Here is a 16,161-nt window from a genome sequence, read left to right as displayed (position 1 = left end):
TATCCTGGTTGCCACAGCCTGCAGACTCCCTCTGATGAGTCTGTCTACCTCTTATTTTAGGACTCCTCTCGTGGCACACTCCATTTCAGCCGAATTTGCCTCCTTTGTGCTCCTCAACATGCCAAACATATTCCTGCCTCACAGTCTTTGCATGTATCATTCCCTCTGCCTAAAATGCTCTTTCCTCTGATCTTCTCATTATTCAAGTCTCTGCACAGATATCATCTCCTTAGAAATATGTCCCCTGACCAAGTCACCTAAAACAGCAACGCACCCCATGTTTCCTGTATAGGCATAGTACTGATTACATATGACATTACAATGCATTTATTTGCTTTTTTAAAAATTTCCTGTCTTCACTGTAAGTTCTATTCTGTCTTGTTCACCACTGTGTTCCCAGAACCTAGACCAGGACTTGGCACATAGTTGTTGAATAAATGAATGAAAGACAAACCAGCTGATACATACTTAAGTGAAATATTTAACTCTCCTGTAATAATTTGCTATTAATATTGCAAATACACATATCAGCATATTGATTAGACTTTATTTCAAAGTGATGATAAATTTACTGCATTCCAGAGTTGAAAAGAATTTCAAGAATTCTGTGTTGATTCTAGCAGAACATTACCTAAATGATAATACATAGCGCTGTGAAAATTAGTAATGGGAAATTTCACTAAAATGGATTCAGGAGGTTTCAGCAGAGGGAGCTCTCATGCCCTACCACTGGTAGTCATTTGCAGACCCAACAGGAAAGGAGAGACTTGACCTTACACGTACTGGACCATGCACGTGGATACTACTTTACTACTCCAGCCCAAGAAACATTTCCTCAGCACCACCCCTGTCCCATCCAGGGCAACAGGTCAGCCAATGAGAAGCACCATATTTGTAGCTCCCAGTTTACGCTAGTGGACTTTCTGTTTAACAGCTTTCCCAACGTACTCGTTTTCTCCTTAAAAAAATCATGTGTTCCTTTGTTGCCCAGGCTCATCTAAGGTTGTGACCCAGCTTGTTTGTCCTGACTTATAATTCTCTTTTATTCCCAAATAAATCCATTTTTGCTGGCAAAATAACTGGCAGTTTTAAAGTTAACATTACCTGTATACATACATAGTATATATGATACAAAGGATAGTGAGAAGCCACTAGATAATGCCTAGGTTGACCAAAAAAAAAAAAAAAAAAAAAAAAACGAATACAACCGCAAGAATGGAAAAAAAAGAAAATCGGTCATCTTATAGAACTTAGAGGAGCAAGATCTGGTGGTGATTTTTTTTTATATTTCTATTTTTTAAAAATTTCCTTAATGTTTATTTATTTTTGAGAGAGAGCGAGCGCGCACCGCGCGTGCGGGAGGTGGGGAGGGGCAGAGAAAGAGGGAGACACAGAATCTGAAGCAGGCTCCGGGCTCTGAGCTGTCAGCACAGAGCCCGATGGGGGCTCAAACCCAAGAGCTGTGAGATCATGACCTGAGCCGAAGTCAAACCCTTAGCCAACTGAGCCATCTAGGTGCACTGCTGGTAGTATTTTTAACTGTGAGTGATAAGGGCACACACATATTTATTGAACAAATCCTAAAATGCTAGAACTAAAGAACTGCCATTTAAGTGTAAGAGACGTAACTTTAGGCTAAGTTCATATTGCTTCACAAACTGGGTCAAAAATGGAAGTGTTGCCCATTACTTTAGGCAGTGACAGATGGACAAAAAAAAAAAATCATAAGACTGAAATAAATCTTTCATGTGTGAAAGATTTAATGTGTACTTAACAGAAATTTAGCTTGTCTTGGTTTCTGATCTAATGTTTTGAGGTTGAAACCATGGAGATCAAAGACTCTGTAATATGTCCTTCTGTGTCCCTACTTGGGAAAGAATACAGAATGTAATAACTATTCGGTTAAATTTATTTAATATATGAACATCTGTGGCAGACACTGCCAGCTGCCTACACAAAATCCATCTTTCTCTTCTACCTTTCTAACAGACTCTGATTTTACTTGGGGCAGCAACATGCCTTTCTGTATTTCCCATCTTCCTTGAAAGAGGAGTGGCCCTGAGATGTGAGACAGATTGCTGCTTGAGGATTTCAGGAAAGCTCATTGACAGGACTGACTCAGCCAGGGGTTTTGCCCGTATAGCCTTTCCTCTCTCTTCCTGACTGTAGAATGAATATCATGATGGAGCTATAGCAGCCTTCTTGAAACCATGAGGGAAAGGACAAGGACATTATAGTGGCCTTGACCCTGACCCGGCCCCTGAGGGAAGGGACAGGTGAGGAATGGGGAACTACTGATAAAGGGAATTGTGAGAGAGGGACCCTTTTTTGGGGTGGCAGAAATGTTCTGGAACTAGATAGTGGTGATGGGTACAAAAATATTCAGACTATTGGAAAAATCACTGTATATTTAGTATGCTATGAACACTTTAAAAGGGTGAATTTAATATTATGTGAATTATATCTCAATCTGTCTCTATCTGTAGAACAAGGGCAGTCATTCTCCAACTCTGGTCACCATACAACATTCCTGACTCTTCCTATCACTCCACAACAAAACGCTCTGGGGAACAGATCATCTTGACATACTGCAGCCAGAACTCTGGTTGAGCTCTCTCTAGATTTGATGACCTATGTCTAGAGGAGAAAGCTTCTTCACCCCTGTAATAGCTCCTTCTTTGAGAAGGAATATCTATTAGTGTGACACTCCTGACCATTCTACCCTGTCCCTACTCCTCACACACAGACTTATCTAAGTGTTACGTTTGGAAGAATAAACAAGCATTGCCCAGGTGCTTTCTCTTCTTCCTTCTCTGGGGAGTACATTACGCTTGGGGATCATCACTTCTGCTTTGCTTGTCAGGGGAGCCCTGCCTATGCCTGGGTGAGTGTGTTTAATTCTGCAGGAGAGATTATTACAAAGTCCACTTACCTGAAGATTTCTGCTTTACTCTCTTATTTGTCAACAACTCACATAATGAAGAGAGGTGTTATCCAATGGGCCCCTTAACCATAACCCTCCCTTTAAAGGCTTACAAGGAATGTGCATCAAGAGGTGGCAGGACATCCAACCCATTAACTTTGTGAAGCAGTGAACCATGTGAGAATTAACCATTCAAACCTCCATAATCCACTTTGAATTTCCTTAGAATCTTTCTGAGTCCTGATCCCTGGTTTGAAGCATGCTGTGCAACAGAGGGAGGTCCATAAAGAAAGAAAAAGCCAATGTGGAGATAGATTTTCTGCAGTTTTACAGCACTAGCTGGAACACAGCACTCTTGGGACAGGGCCTGTGTTGGAAGAGATGCTTCTGTGGGCTCCCATGGCCTCTCTGCACCCCTTCCACCTCACTTGTTAAAGAGAAGGGAAGCTGATATGACACATGCAGCATTTTTTGTTGTTGTTTTGTTTTGTTTTGTTTTGTTTTGCTTTGTTTTGTTTTGTTTTGTTTTGTTACAGACACACTGCTCTGGAAACTGGGACAGACATCAGCCCCTTCGGTTATGAAAGACTCCAAACACAATATGCTGCTGAGTCGAGGCTCGATTGGCTGTGATGACGGTGGAAAGATGTGTCAGTGAGAAACTCTGAGGTGAATATTTGCAAAGTGAATCTTACTTTAAATTCACAAAGACACACTGCTATTTAAAGAAACCATGATGAATTTTAAGCATCAGCATCCTTTCATGTAAAATCAAATTTTCATATTGTAACGTACCCCTTCATCCTGGGATCTGACTGCATGTGTCAATTTTAAATGCAGGAAGTCATCCAGTCACTACCTTACAAAGCAGCCCTTACTGATATTAAACATCTTTATTTTTCAGAAAGACCTTCCTTTAACCTTTCACCTTCCATCCAGGGTTTGCCCCCTGGAGCCACACACCATGGCATCTTTCGCATTGTTGAAATAGCTGTCACACTACTGTTTCTTCTCCAGGCCAACTATCCCCAAGCACTTCAATTTAATTGAAGACACTTTTGAAGTCCTGGCTATAAGCACAGCCATAGGGGCTATAAAAACAAGCCACCAGCTTGACCTTGAAAATACTATCCTTTTTGATTAGTGAGAGGCACAGATATGTGTACACAAATAAGTGTAGTTGGAAGCAGAATGGATTAAAGAGAAGTAAAAACAAGAAGTAGAACGGGACTATAAATGAAATGCTATAGGAAGAAAGATGAGCAAGGGAATTAGACTTAACCATATTTATGTTTCGTGGCTTTAGGGACTCAAATTTTCAACCTCTAGGACACAACTTCTTCCTGTCTACCTAAGGAAAAATGTGTACATCCAAATCATGTGGTGTCTGGCAAAACTATGTAATAACTCATTCCAATTTTTATGTTAAGCAATCTTAAAGAAAATTACGTATTTCTGTAGTTATATAAGCTACTCCTATTCTAAATCTGAGTTAATATTGTCAAAAATAAACTGTTGAACTTCTAAAGCACAGGTAAACCAACAGATTGCCACAATCCATTTCTACGACTGTCGACTGTCGTTAGTGTTCACCAAAGAGCTGGTAAAGCCTCTATACACAGCTTAATCAATTTCCCTCCCAAGTTTTCAGATTATGTTACAGTTTCAGATATAACTGTAATTAAAGATTAATAGCAACATTTTAAACCATGCTATAGTTACAAATGCTCTAAAAACACAGGTTAGTCCCCTGCTCCCCTATCCCTGCTTCCATAGCCCCCACTGCAACAGAAATTGGTGGCAAAAAAAAAAAAAAAGAGCTTCTTGAGAACATGGAGATTAAAAAGTAGAGGATGGGAAGGGAGCAGGGAAAAGTAGCTTAACAGTGGAGAAACCTGACAAACACTTATCTCAGCCAGGTGATGGAGGCTGAGATACATACATAAATAGTAGGCACCCTTGATATGGTGTGATGAGAATTGCACTTGACCTCTGGTCTTCCACTCATCCATAACCCCAGTCTTATTATGAGAAAAATACCAGACACATTGTACTGGGGAGCTCCCTACAAAGTACCTAACCCCAAAGTACACCTCAAGACTGACAAAATCACTGAAAACAAGGCAAGTCTATGAAACTGTCAAAGCTTAAAGAAATCTATGGAGACAAGATAACTAAATGTAAAATGATATCCTGGATGAATCCTGGAACAGAAAGAAGACGTTAGGTAAAAACTTTAAAAATCTGAAGAAAATATAGGCTTTAGTTAATAATGATGTACCAATATTGGTTCACCAGTTGTGACAAATGTACCATACTAATATAAGATGTTAATTAAAGAAACTGAGGAGCACCTAGGTGATCAGTTGGTTAAGTGCCCAACTTTGGCTCAGGACATGATTTCACAATTCGTGAGTTTGAGGCCACATCATGCTCGCTGCTGTCAGCATCAAGCCTGCTTTGGATCCTCTGTCTCCCTCTCTCTGCCCTTCCTTGTGCAGTGTCTCTCTCTCTCTCTCTCTCTCTCTCTCTCTCTCTCTCTCAAAAATAAACAGGGGCACCTGGGTGGCTCAGGCGGTTGGGCGTCCAACTTCAGCTCAGGTAATGATCTCGTGGTCTGTGGGCTCAGGCCCCACGTCAGTCTCTGTGCTGACAGCTCAGAGCCTGGAGCCTGCTTCGGATTCTGTGTCTTCCTCTCTCTCTGACCCTCCCCCGTTCACGCTTTGTCTCTCTCTGTCTCAAAAATAAATAAACGTTTAAAAAAATTAAAAATAAATAAATAAATAAGTAAATAAACAAACAAACAAACATTTGAGGGGCCAAGATGGCAGAGCAGCATGGAAGCTTTTTTTTGGCCTCTCTTGTCCCTGAAATGCAGCTAGATCAAAACTAAACCATCTTTCACACCTAGAAAACTGATTTGAGGATTCACACAACAATCTGTACAACTGGAACCACAGAACTTGGCAGATATGTGGTGTGAAGAGGTGAACTGGGGGAGAGAGAAGCCACGGAGGGTAGGGAGCTGTTTTTGCTTGCAGAAAGAGGACAGAGACAGTGGGAGAGTACAGGAAAAGTATTCCCTCTCAAAGCAGCTGGAGAGAAAGAGAAAGAGTGGAAACAACAGCAAGAGACTGAACAAGAAAGGGAGAAAGGAAAAAGAGGGTTTAAATGCCTTTAAGACTCTATAAACAGGGGATCACAGAGTCTGAAACTCTGCAGCTCACTACCTGGTGGAGCTCCGGTGGGAAGGGCGAATCCCCAGGAGCAGACAGTGAGGTCCTCAGAGTCCTCAGGGCACAAGGGGAGAGGCGGTTCCCCCACTGGGAGGACATTTGGTAGAGGCTGTGGGGCCTCCCCACGGGCAAAGTTCCCAGTGGACCCTGGAGAACAGCCATCTTCACTGGTGGTGGAACAAGGACATTAAGGGTGAAGCCTGGCGCCAGATGTGTGTTGTGATTTACCATAATCCCTGAAAATGCTGCTGCTGCACGATCATGTGAACTTTTTCTGGGGCACACTGGCACCCAGCTTCAGTCTCTGAGCATCTACAGCAGCATGGTCTCACAAATGTACCAGAGGGCAGGCTGGGACACAGCCATTGCTCAGCAAGACCCTTCCCCAGGGGGTCTGAGAAGGTCAAAGGTGCAGTGCCCTCATAAGTGAGGAGTTGGGAAACACAGCCCCATCTGAGGTAAAACTTTGGAGGGAGGTACCACCTAGCAGGCTGATGGCTTGGTAAAGGACAATGTAGAAGCAGGGAGTGGACAGAAGCTGGAGACAAAGGAAGGGTGCTTGATTGCCAGCCCCTGAGAGCACAGAGTTCTGATACTACAGACTGAGTAGCTGGGTGACACCATTTTCACCCCTCCTGTGCATGCATATGCATGCCTACATGGGCCACAATGATCCACCCCAGTAAACTAAGCAGTGCCATCTAGTGGGGAATGGAGCCATTATACCAAGCCCCATATAACTGGGCCAACTGCACTCTAGAGGAACACCACAAGTCTCTCCACCTGCTTAGTTTACAGACTATAAAGGGCTTCATAGCTTGACTTCTAGGGGAAACTGGGTATAATTTCAATCATATTTCATTCTGTTTGCTGGTTCATCTATTCAGTTTTTTTCTTTTCTTATTCTTGAATAAAGAGAAAAATTTTATTTTTATTTTGTTTTTATAAAAAAGATTTTTAATTTTTTCTACTATATTTTTTACTTCTTTGTAAATTTTTTAAATTCTATTTTACTTTCATCACTTCATTTTATTCTATATTGTTGTATTCATTTCTTTTATTTTCAAATGTTTTCCTTTTTTTTCCTTTTCTTTTCTTTCCCATTTTTTTCCTATGAAGCTTCTTTCAACAACCAGACCAAAACACACCTAAAATCTAGCATCCATTATTTGATTTTTTTGTGTGTGCTGTTTTTAGTTTTTTAATTTTTTATTTTTTTTTCTTTTATTAATTCTTTCTCTTCTTTCAAAATGAAGAAACAAAGGCATTCACCCAAAAGAAAGAACAGGAAGAAGTGACAGCCAGGGACTTAATCAACACAGATACAAGCAAAATGTCTGAACCAGAATTTAGAATCATGGTAATAAGAATAATAGCTGGGGGGCAGAGGGGGGGCGTCTGGGTGGCTCAGTCGGTTAAGCATCTGACTTTGGCTCAGGTCATGATCTCACGGTTTTTGAGTTTGAGCCCCACATTGGGCTCTATGCTGACAGCTCAGAGCCTGGAGTCTGTTTCAGATTCTGTATCTCCCTCTCTCTCTGCCCCTCCCCCGCTCACACACACACACACACACACACACACACACACACACACACTCTCTCTCTCTCTCTCTCTCTCTCAAAAATAAATAAATAAATAAACATTAAAATTTTTTTAAAAAATAATAATAGCTGGTGTTGAAAAAAAAAGCATAGAATCCCTTTCTGTGGAGATAAAAGAAATAAAATCTAGTCAGGATGAAATTAAAAATGCTATCACTGAGATGCAATCTTGAATGGATGCCATGGTGGCAAGGATGGATGAAGGAGAGCAGCGAATCCGTGATAGAGAAAACAAACTTATGGAGAATAATGAAGCAGAAAAAAAGAGGGAAAGTAAGGCAAAAAAGCATGATATAAGAATTAGAGAACTCAGTGACTCATTAAAAAGGAATAACATCCTAATCATCTGGGTCCCAGAAGAGGAAGAGAGAAAAAGGAGTAGAAGGTTTATGTGAACAAATCATAGTGGAAAACTTTCCTAACCTGGGGAAAGACATGAACATCAAAATCCAGGAAGCACAAAGAACTCCCATTAGATTCAACAAAAACCAACCATCAAAAAGGCATATCATAGTCAAATTCACAAAATACTCAAGCAAGGAAAGAATCATGAAAGCAGCAAGGGAAAAAAAAAAAAGTCCTTAACCTACAAGGGAAGACAGATCAAGTTTGAAGCAGACCTATCCACAGAAACTTGGCAGGCCAGAAGGGAGTGACAGGATATATCCAACGTGCTGAATCAGAAAAATATGCAGCCAAGAATTCTTTATCCAGCAAGGCTATCATGCAAAATAGAAGGAGAGACAAAGAGTTTCCCAGACAAACAAAAACTAAAGGAGTTCGTGACCACTAAACCAGCCCTGCAAGCATTTTAAGGGGGGACCTCTGAGGGGAGAAAAGATGGAAAAAAAAAAGACCAAAAGCAACAAACACTAGAAAGGACCAGAGACCACCACCAGAAATTCCAACTCTACAGGGAACATCATGGCAATAAATTCATATCTTTCAGTACTCACTCTAAACATCAATGGACTAAACACTCCAATCAAAAGACACAGGGTAACAGAATAGATAAGAAAACAAGATCCATCTATATGCTGTTTACAAGAGACCCATTTTACACCTACAGATACATGCAGATTGAAAGTAAGGAGATGGAGAACCATCTATGATGCTAATGGCCACCAAAAGAAACCTGAAGTAGCCATACTTATCAGACAATCTAGATTTTAAAATAAAGACTGGAACAAGACAGGAAGAAGGTCATTATATCATAATTAAGGGGTCTATCCACCAAGATCTAATAGTTGTAAACATTTATGCCCCCAACATGGAAGAACCCAACTAATCACAAACATACAGAAACTTTTTGATGATAACACCATAATAGTAGGGGACTTCAATACCCCATTTACAGTAATGGACAGATCATCTAAACAGAAAATCAACAAGGAAACAATGGCTTTGAATTACACACTGTACCAGATGAACTTAACAGATATATTCAGGACATTTCACCCTGAAGCAGAATACACATTCCTCTTGAGTGCACAAGGAACATTCTCCAGAATAGATCACATATTGGGGCACAAATCAGCCCTCAAGAAGCACAAAAAGATCAAGATCATACCATGCATATTTTCAGACTACAACACTATGAAACTCGAGATCAACCACACAAAAAAATTTGGAAAGACAACAAATACTTGAAGACTAAAGAACATTCTGCTAAAGAATGAATGGGCTAACCAAGAAGATACAGAGAAAATTAAAAAGTACAAGGAAGCCAATGAAAATGATAACACCATAGCCCAAAACCTCAGGAACACAGCAAAGGTGGCCAAAAGAGGGAAGTATACAGCAATCCAGGCTTTCCTAAAGAAGGAAGAAAGGTGTCAGATACACAACCTAATCTTACATCTTAAAGAGCTGGAAAAAGAACAGCAAATAAGACCCAAAACCACCAAAAGATGGGAAATAATAAAGAATAAAACAAAAATCAATGCTATCAACACCAAAATAAAAACAGTAGAATGGATCAATGAAACCAGGAGCTGGTTCTTTGAAAAAATTAACAAAATTGATAACTTAGCTAGTTTGATCAAAAAGAAAAAGGAAAGGACCCAAATAAATAAAATCAAGAATGAAACAGGAGGGGCACCTGGGTGGCTCAGTCGGTTAAGCATCCGACTTCAGTTCAGGTCATGATCTCATGGTCTGTGAGTCCAAGCCCCACGCCAGGCTCTATGCTCACGGCTTGGAGCCTACTTCCAATTCTGTGTCTCCCCCTCTCTGCCCCTCACCCACTCACACCTCTGTCTCTCTCATTCTCTCAAAAGTAAATAAACATTAAAATAATTGTTTAATAAATAAATACAGAATGAAAGAGAGATCATAACCAACACAGCAGAAATACAACCAATAATATGAGAATATTGTAAGCAATTATACACCAATAAATTGGGCAATCTGGAAGAAATGGACAAATTCTTAGAAACATATACACTACCAAAACTTAAACAAGAAGAAATAGAAAATTTGAACAGACCCATAACCAGTAAATAAATCGAATTAATAACCAAATATCTCCCAAAAAATAAGAGTCCAGGGCCAGATGGCTTTCCAGGGAAATTCTACCAAACATTTAAAGAAAAGTTAACACCTATTCTTTTGAAGCTGTTGCAAAAAATAGAAATGGAAGGAAAACTTCCAAACTCATTCATAAGCCAGCTTCATAAGCCAGCATTACCTTGATTCCAAGACCAGACAAAGACCCCACTACAAAGCAGAACTATATACCAATTTTCCTGATGAACATGGATGCAAAAATCCTCAACAAGATACTAGCCAACTGGATCCAATAAGACATTAAAAGAATTACTCACCACGACCAAGTGAGATTTATACCTGGGATGCAGGGCTGGTTCAATATCCACAAAACAATAATGTGATACATCATATCAATAAAAGAAAGGACAAGAACCATATGATCCTCTCAATAGATGCAGAGAAAGCATTTGACAAAATATAGCATCTTTCTTGATAAAAACCCTCAAGAAAGTAGTGATAGAAGGATCATACCTCAAGATGATAAAAGCTATATATGAAAGACCCACTACTAATATCATCCTCAATGGGGAAAACTGAAAGCTTTCCCCCAAGGTCAGGAACACGACAGGGATGTCCACTGTCGCCATTGTTATTCAACATAGTATTGGAAGTCCTAGCCTCAAAAATCAGATAATACAAGAAATAAAAGGCATCCAAATTGGCAAGGAGAAAGTCAAACTTTCACTCTTCACAGATGACATGAAACTCTATATGGAAAACCCTAAAATTCCACCAAAAAACTGCTCGAACTGATTCATGAATTCACCAAAGTCATAGGATATAAAATCAATGTACAGAAATAGGTTGCATTCCTATACACCAATAATGAAGCAACAGAAAGAGAAATCAAGGAATTGATCCCATTTACCATTGCACCAAAAATCATAAAATACCTAAGAATAAACCTATCCAAAGAGGTGAAAAATCTATACACTGAAAACTATGGAAAGCTTATGAAAGAAATTGAAGAAGACATTTAAAAAAATGGAAAAACATTCCATGCTCATGGATTGAAAGAACAAATATTATTAAAATAATACTACCCAAAGCAATCTACATATTCAATGCAATCCCTATCAAAATAATACCAGCATTCTTCAGAGAGCTAGAACAAACAATCCTAAAATTTGTATGGAACCAGAAAACACCATGAATAGCCAAGAATCTTGAGAAAGAAATACAAGCTGGAGGCATCACAATCCCGAACTTCAAGATGTAATACAAAGCTGTAATCATCAAGACAGTATGGTACTGGCACAAAAACAGACACTCAGATCAATAGAACAGAATAGAGAACCCAGAAAAGGACCCACAAATATATGGCCAACTAATCTTTGACAAAGCAGGAAAGAATATCCAATGGAATAAAGATAGTCTCTTCAGTAAGTGGTGCTGGGAAAACTGGACAGCAACATGCAGAAAAGTAAACCTGAATCACTTTTCTTACACCATACACAAAAATAAACTCAAAATGGATGAAAGACCTCAATGTAAGACAGGAAGCCCAAAATCCTAGAGAAGAAAGCAGACAAAAACCTCTTTGACCTCAGCTGCAGCAACTTCTTACTCAAGAAGTCTCCAGAGGCAAGGGAAACAAAAGCAAAAATGAACTATTGGGACTTCATCAAAATACAAAGCTTCTGCACAGTGAAGGAAACAATCAGCAAAACTAAAAGGCAACCAACGCAATGGGAGAAGACAATCAATCTTCTGACTTATCTGACATATCAGATAAAAGGTTAGTATCCAAAATCTATAAAGAATTTATCAAACTCAACACCCAGAAAACAAATAATCCAGTGAAGAAATGGGCAAAAGACATGAATAGACACTTCTCCAAAGAAGACATCCAGATGGCCAACTGACACATGAAAAAAATGCTCAATATCACTCATCGGCAGGCAAATACAAATCAAAACCACAATGAGATACCATCTCACACCTGTCAGAACAGCTAACATTAACAACTCAGGCAACAACAGATGTTGGTGAGGATGTGAGAAAGAGGATCTCTTTCGCATTGTTGGTGGCAATGCAAGCTGGTGCAGCCACTCTGAAAAACAGTATGGAGGTTCCTCAAAAAACTAAAAATAGAACTACCCTACACCCAGGAATTGCACTACTAGGTATTTATCCAAGGAATACAGGTGTGCCGTTTCAAATGTTGATAGCAGTGCTATTGACAATAGTATGTAAAGAGCCCAAATGTCCATCAAAAGATGAATGGATAAAGAAGATGTGGGATGTGTGTGTGTGTGTGTGTGTGTCTGTGTGCGTGCGCACACACATATATATATGTACATATTTACACATGCGCGTGCTCACACACACACAGTGGAGTATTACTCAGCAATCAAAAAGAATGAAAACTTGCCATTTGCTACTGCATGGATGGAGCTAGAGGGTATTATGCTAAGTGAAATTAGTCAGAGAAAGACAAATATTATGACTTCACTCATATGTGGAATTTAAGATACAAAACAGATGAACCTAAGGGACAAGAAGCAAAAATAATATAAAAACAGGGAGGGCGACAAAACATAAGAGACTCTTAAATACAGAGAACAAACTGATGGTTGCTGTAAGGCTTGTGGGTGGAGAGATGGGTTAAATGGGTAAGGAGCATTAGGGAGGACATTTGCTGGGATGAGCACTGGGTATTATACATAGGGGATGGATCACTGGAATCTACTCCTGAAATCATTATTGCACTATATGCTAACTAACTTGGATGTAAATTAAAAATAAAAAATAACAATAAATTTAAAAATTAAAATTTAAAAAATTTAAAAATTAACAAAATAAATAAATAATAAATAAACATTTTAGAAAGGAAGGAACAAAGGAAGGAAGTAACTGAATCCCTATAGTATCTTCTAACTTGTCTATAAATTTCAAACTATTCTAAAACAAAAGATTTATTTTTAAAAAAGGTAGAGGAAGAGAAGCAGCAATGGAAAGCAACAGCACCCAAAGGCTCTATATGTAGACTTTGCAGATCCACCTGAGAAGTGAATCCACTATTGGTAATAATATCTCTATGAGTGTATTTTCCTGAATTTCAAACAACCAAGTTATAAACTAATTCTTAGAATATGATGTTTGTAAATTTTGCTGTATTTGAGAATAAGGCAGAACACCTTTGAGCTCTAGAATGTTTTGACTGCCTTTTGTCACCAAGTTAAATTCATTTTTTTTATTGTTTATTTATTTTGAGAGAGAGATAGTGTGGGGGAGGAGCAGAGAGAGAGAGAGAGAGAGGGAGAGAGACAGAGAATTACAGGCACTGACAGCCTAGAGCCCGATGCACGGCTCAAACCCATCAACCACAAGATCATGACCTGAGCTGAAATCAAGAGTTGGACACTTAAACAACTGAGCCACCCAGGTGCTCCTTAAATTCAAACATTCTAAACAGGCATATAACAAACCTTGATTTTGGTTGGAAAATATTTTCTGTCCATAAACTCCATTAAGCCAGTTTAATTCATTGATCAATTTTCCATCAGGACAGGATAATTAAATCATTTGCCATATTTTCCATATTCATTTTGATATCATTGAAACCATTCATTGGGAATATTTTCCATTTAAGTATTTTACTGACAATTTTATTTATCAATCTAAATTGTGTCCATATAAAATGTTCCCAATCGTTCCTTCTTCCATTGTAAATTTATTTTTATAGCTATTATTTCCAGCAAGTCAGCTTTCACTAAGATTTTATTATTCCATACTTTTAAATTAAAATTTAATCTTAAAATGTTTCCTCTAGGGGCACCTGGGTGGCTCAATTGGTTAAGTGTCCGACTTCAGCTCAGGTCATGATCTTGCAGTCTGTGAGTTCAAGCTTCGTGTCGGGCTCTGTGCTGACAGCTCAGAGCCTGGAGCCTGCCTCAGATTCTGTGTCTCCCTCTCACTCTGCCCCTCCCCTGCTCACACTCTGTCTCTCTCTCTCTCTCTCTCTCAAAAATAAATAAACATTTAAAAAAATAATAAAATGTTTCCTCTAATTATTGTCCATTTTATATTAAAATTAAATTTTGTTTTTATTATTATCAATAATTTCTATATAAGCATTATGACTTAGACAAAAGGCTAATGGTTTGTATTTATTTCTTACATAATCTGTAAGAAAACTGTGGGTTTTGTGAGACAAAGATATAGACTAATATAAAGAAATAGTGGCAGTGTCACCAAGCAACAGAGACAGAGTCAAACATCTGACTGTTTATGGACCAGGTCAAACTTCCTTGGAGCCAAAAGTCCTCAGGGTCATAAGCCATAAAAATGTCCTCAGGTCATCCAGACTGGTCCAAATGGCTGAGTCTAAATGTCCTGTATCAGTATATATATGTGTGTGTGTTTGGTGCATAAGTTAGGAAGAGGCAAAATAAAGGTGGAAAAGGTATTGAAAGGAGAATCAATGAGTTATAGTGATTAAGAGCATGGGCTTGGGTATCAGAATGTCAAGGTACAAATCCTATCACCACTACTTAATTTGCTCTGTAACCTGAGAAAGTTACTTCTCTATGCCTCAATTTTTCTACCTGATACATGAGGAAAATGTTGAGGTCACAGGGTTGAGGATTAAATGAGATAATATATGTAAAATATTGAGTACAGAACTTGGCATATCCTAGGTTCCAGCAAATGTCAGTGTATATGTGTGCAAATATCTGACTCTGAATTTGTCACATACAGTATGCTTTGATAAACCAATAGTATGCATGTACTCTTCCATTTAACATACCACAAACTATAGGAGTTAGCCCTAGAGATGATTTTTTAAACCCCACTCTTCATGTGTAGTTGATCTTTACATGCCATATATAATTGATCATTATATACCACATAACCACCACATACACAAAAGTACAATTATATTGTTAAAATCAAGAGAAATACATTATGCATTAACACAAAACACTGCATAATGGAAACATGCAGGTTTTAGAATTTGAGAAATGCAGGATCAAATCCCATTTATCAACTCAGGACTTGTCTAAGTTAGTGAACCTCTCTGTATCTGTTTTCTCACTGTGCAAACGGGAATAAGACATATTTCTCATAAAACTGTGATAAGGATTAAGTTAACAATAGTAAGATACTCAGCACATGGAACATACCCTATAAATGTCACACCTGCGCATGTGCACACACGCACACACACATGCACACACACACACTCCTTAATTAGTGCCATTTCTGTCCAAATGACCAAATATTTTGTCATAAATTATTTTCATATTTTATGTCCTGTGTTTCAAATGACTTATTCTGGCAATTTCCAACCCAGAATACCAGATCCCTGGGCATACACAAAGACTTACTATAGGTACAAGGCCTTAGATAATTTTAAGAAAATCAGTTTCCAGATCTTCAACATCCACATGTATTCTTTCCTCGTGTTGGCCTGTCTGAGAAAGCACCTGTGGTCTGGGGTGGTTCTCCTTTCCTACAGCCCTTTGCACAAACATCTTTGAAAGGAAAGCCCTTAATCTCATTCTGTGCATCACCCCAAAGCATAAAAACCTCTAGAGTACCAAAATAGAGTACAGTTTCTTTGATCAAGTTTCCATAAACACCTCCAGCTTTCTCCTTAAGAAATAAGTCTTCAGTACAGATTTTCCTTTTAAATTGAATAACATTTATCATGTTTTTAAGTATAGTTTTATTATTTACATGAACTGTATTCTATTAGTAATCATAATAGCAACTCAAGCCAGAAGAAAAAAAATTATAAAGCTTTATGGTCATAGGAAATTAAGAAAATATATTTAAATGTATATGTGCATATATACACATACATACTGTACATACATATTGCAAAAAAGCTTGATAGGGTGAT

At 38.6% G+C, this 16,161-nt stretch overlaps 1 protein-coding gene across 1 annotated transcript in view; it reads right to left on the bottom strand.

The window, feature by feature from the left end:
• Positions 1-16,161, bottom strand: part of ACYP2 (acylphosphatase 2) — a 181,399-nt gene that overhangs the window by 164,353 nt on the left and 885 nt on the right. The gene's annotated exons all lie outside the window — the stretch shown is intronic.

Source organism: Lynx rufus, unplaced genomic scaffold (genome assembly GCF_022079265.1).
Source record: "Lynx rufus isolate CCGP_SWC_20201006 ecotype Redwood Valley unplaced genomic scaffold, mLynRuf1.p SCAF_8, whole genome shotgun sequence".
NCBI classification, from domain to species: domain Eukaryota; kingdom Metazoa; phylum Chordata; class Mammalia; order Carnivora; family Felidae; genus Lynx; species Lynx rufus.
The sequence above is the reverse complement of the archived record's forward strand: the minus strand, read 5'-3'. Positions and strand labels throughout refer to the sequence as shown.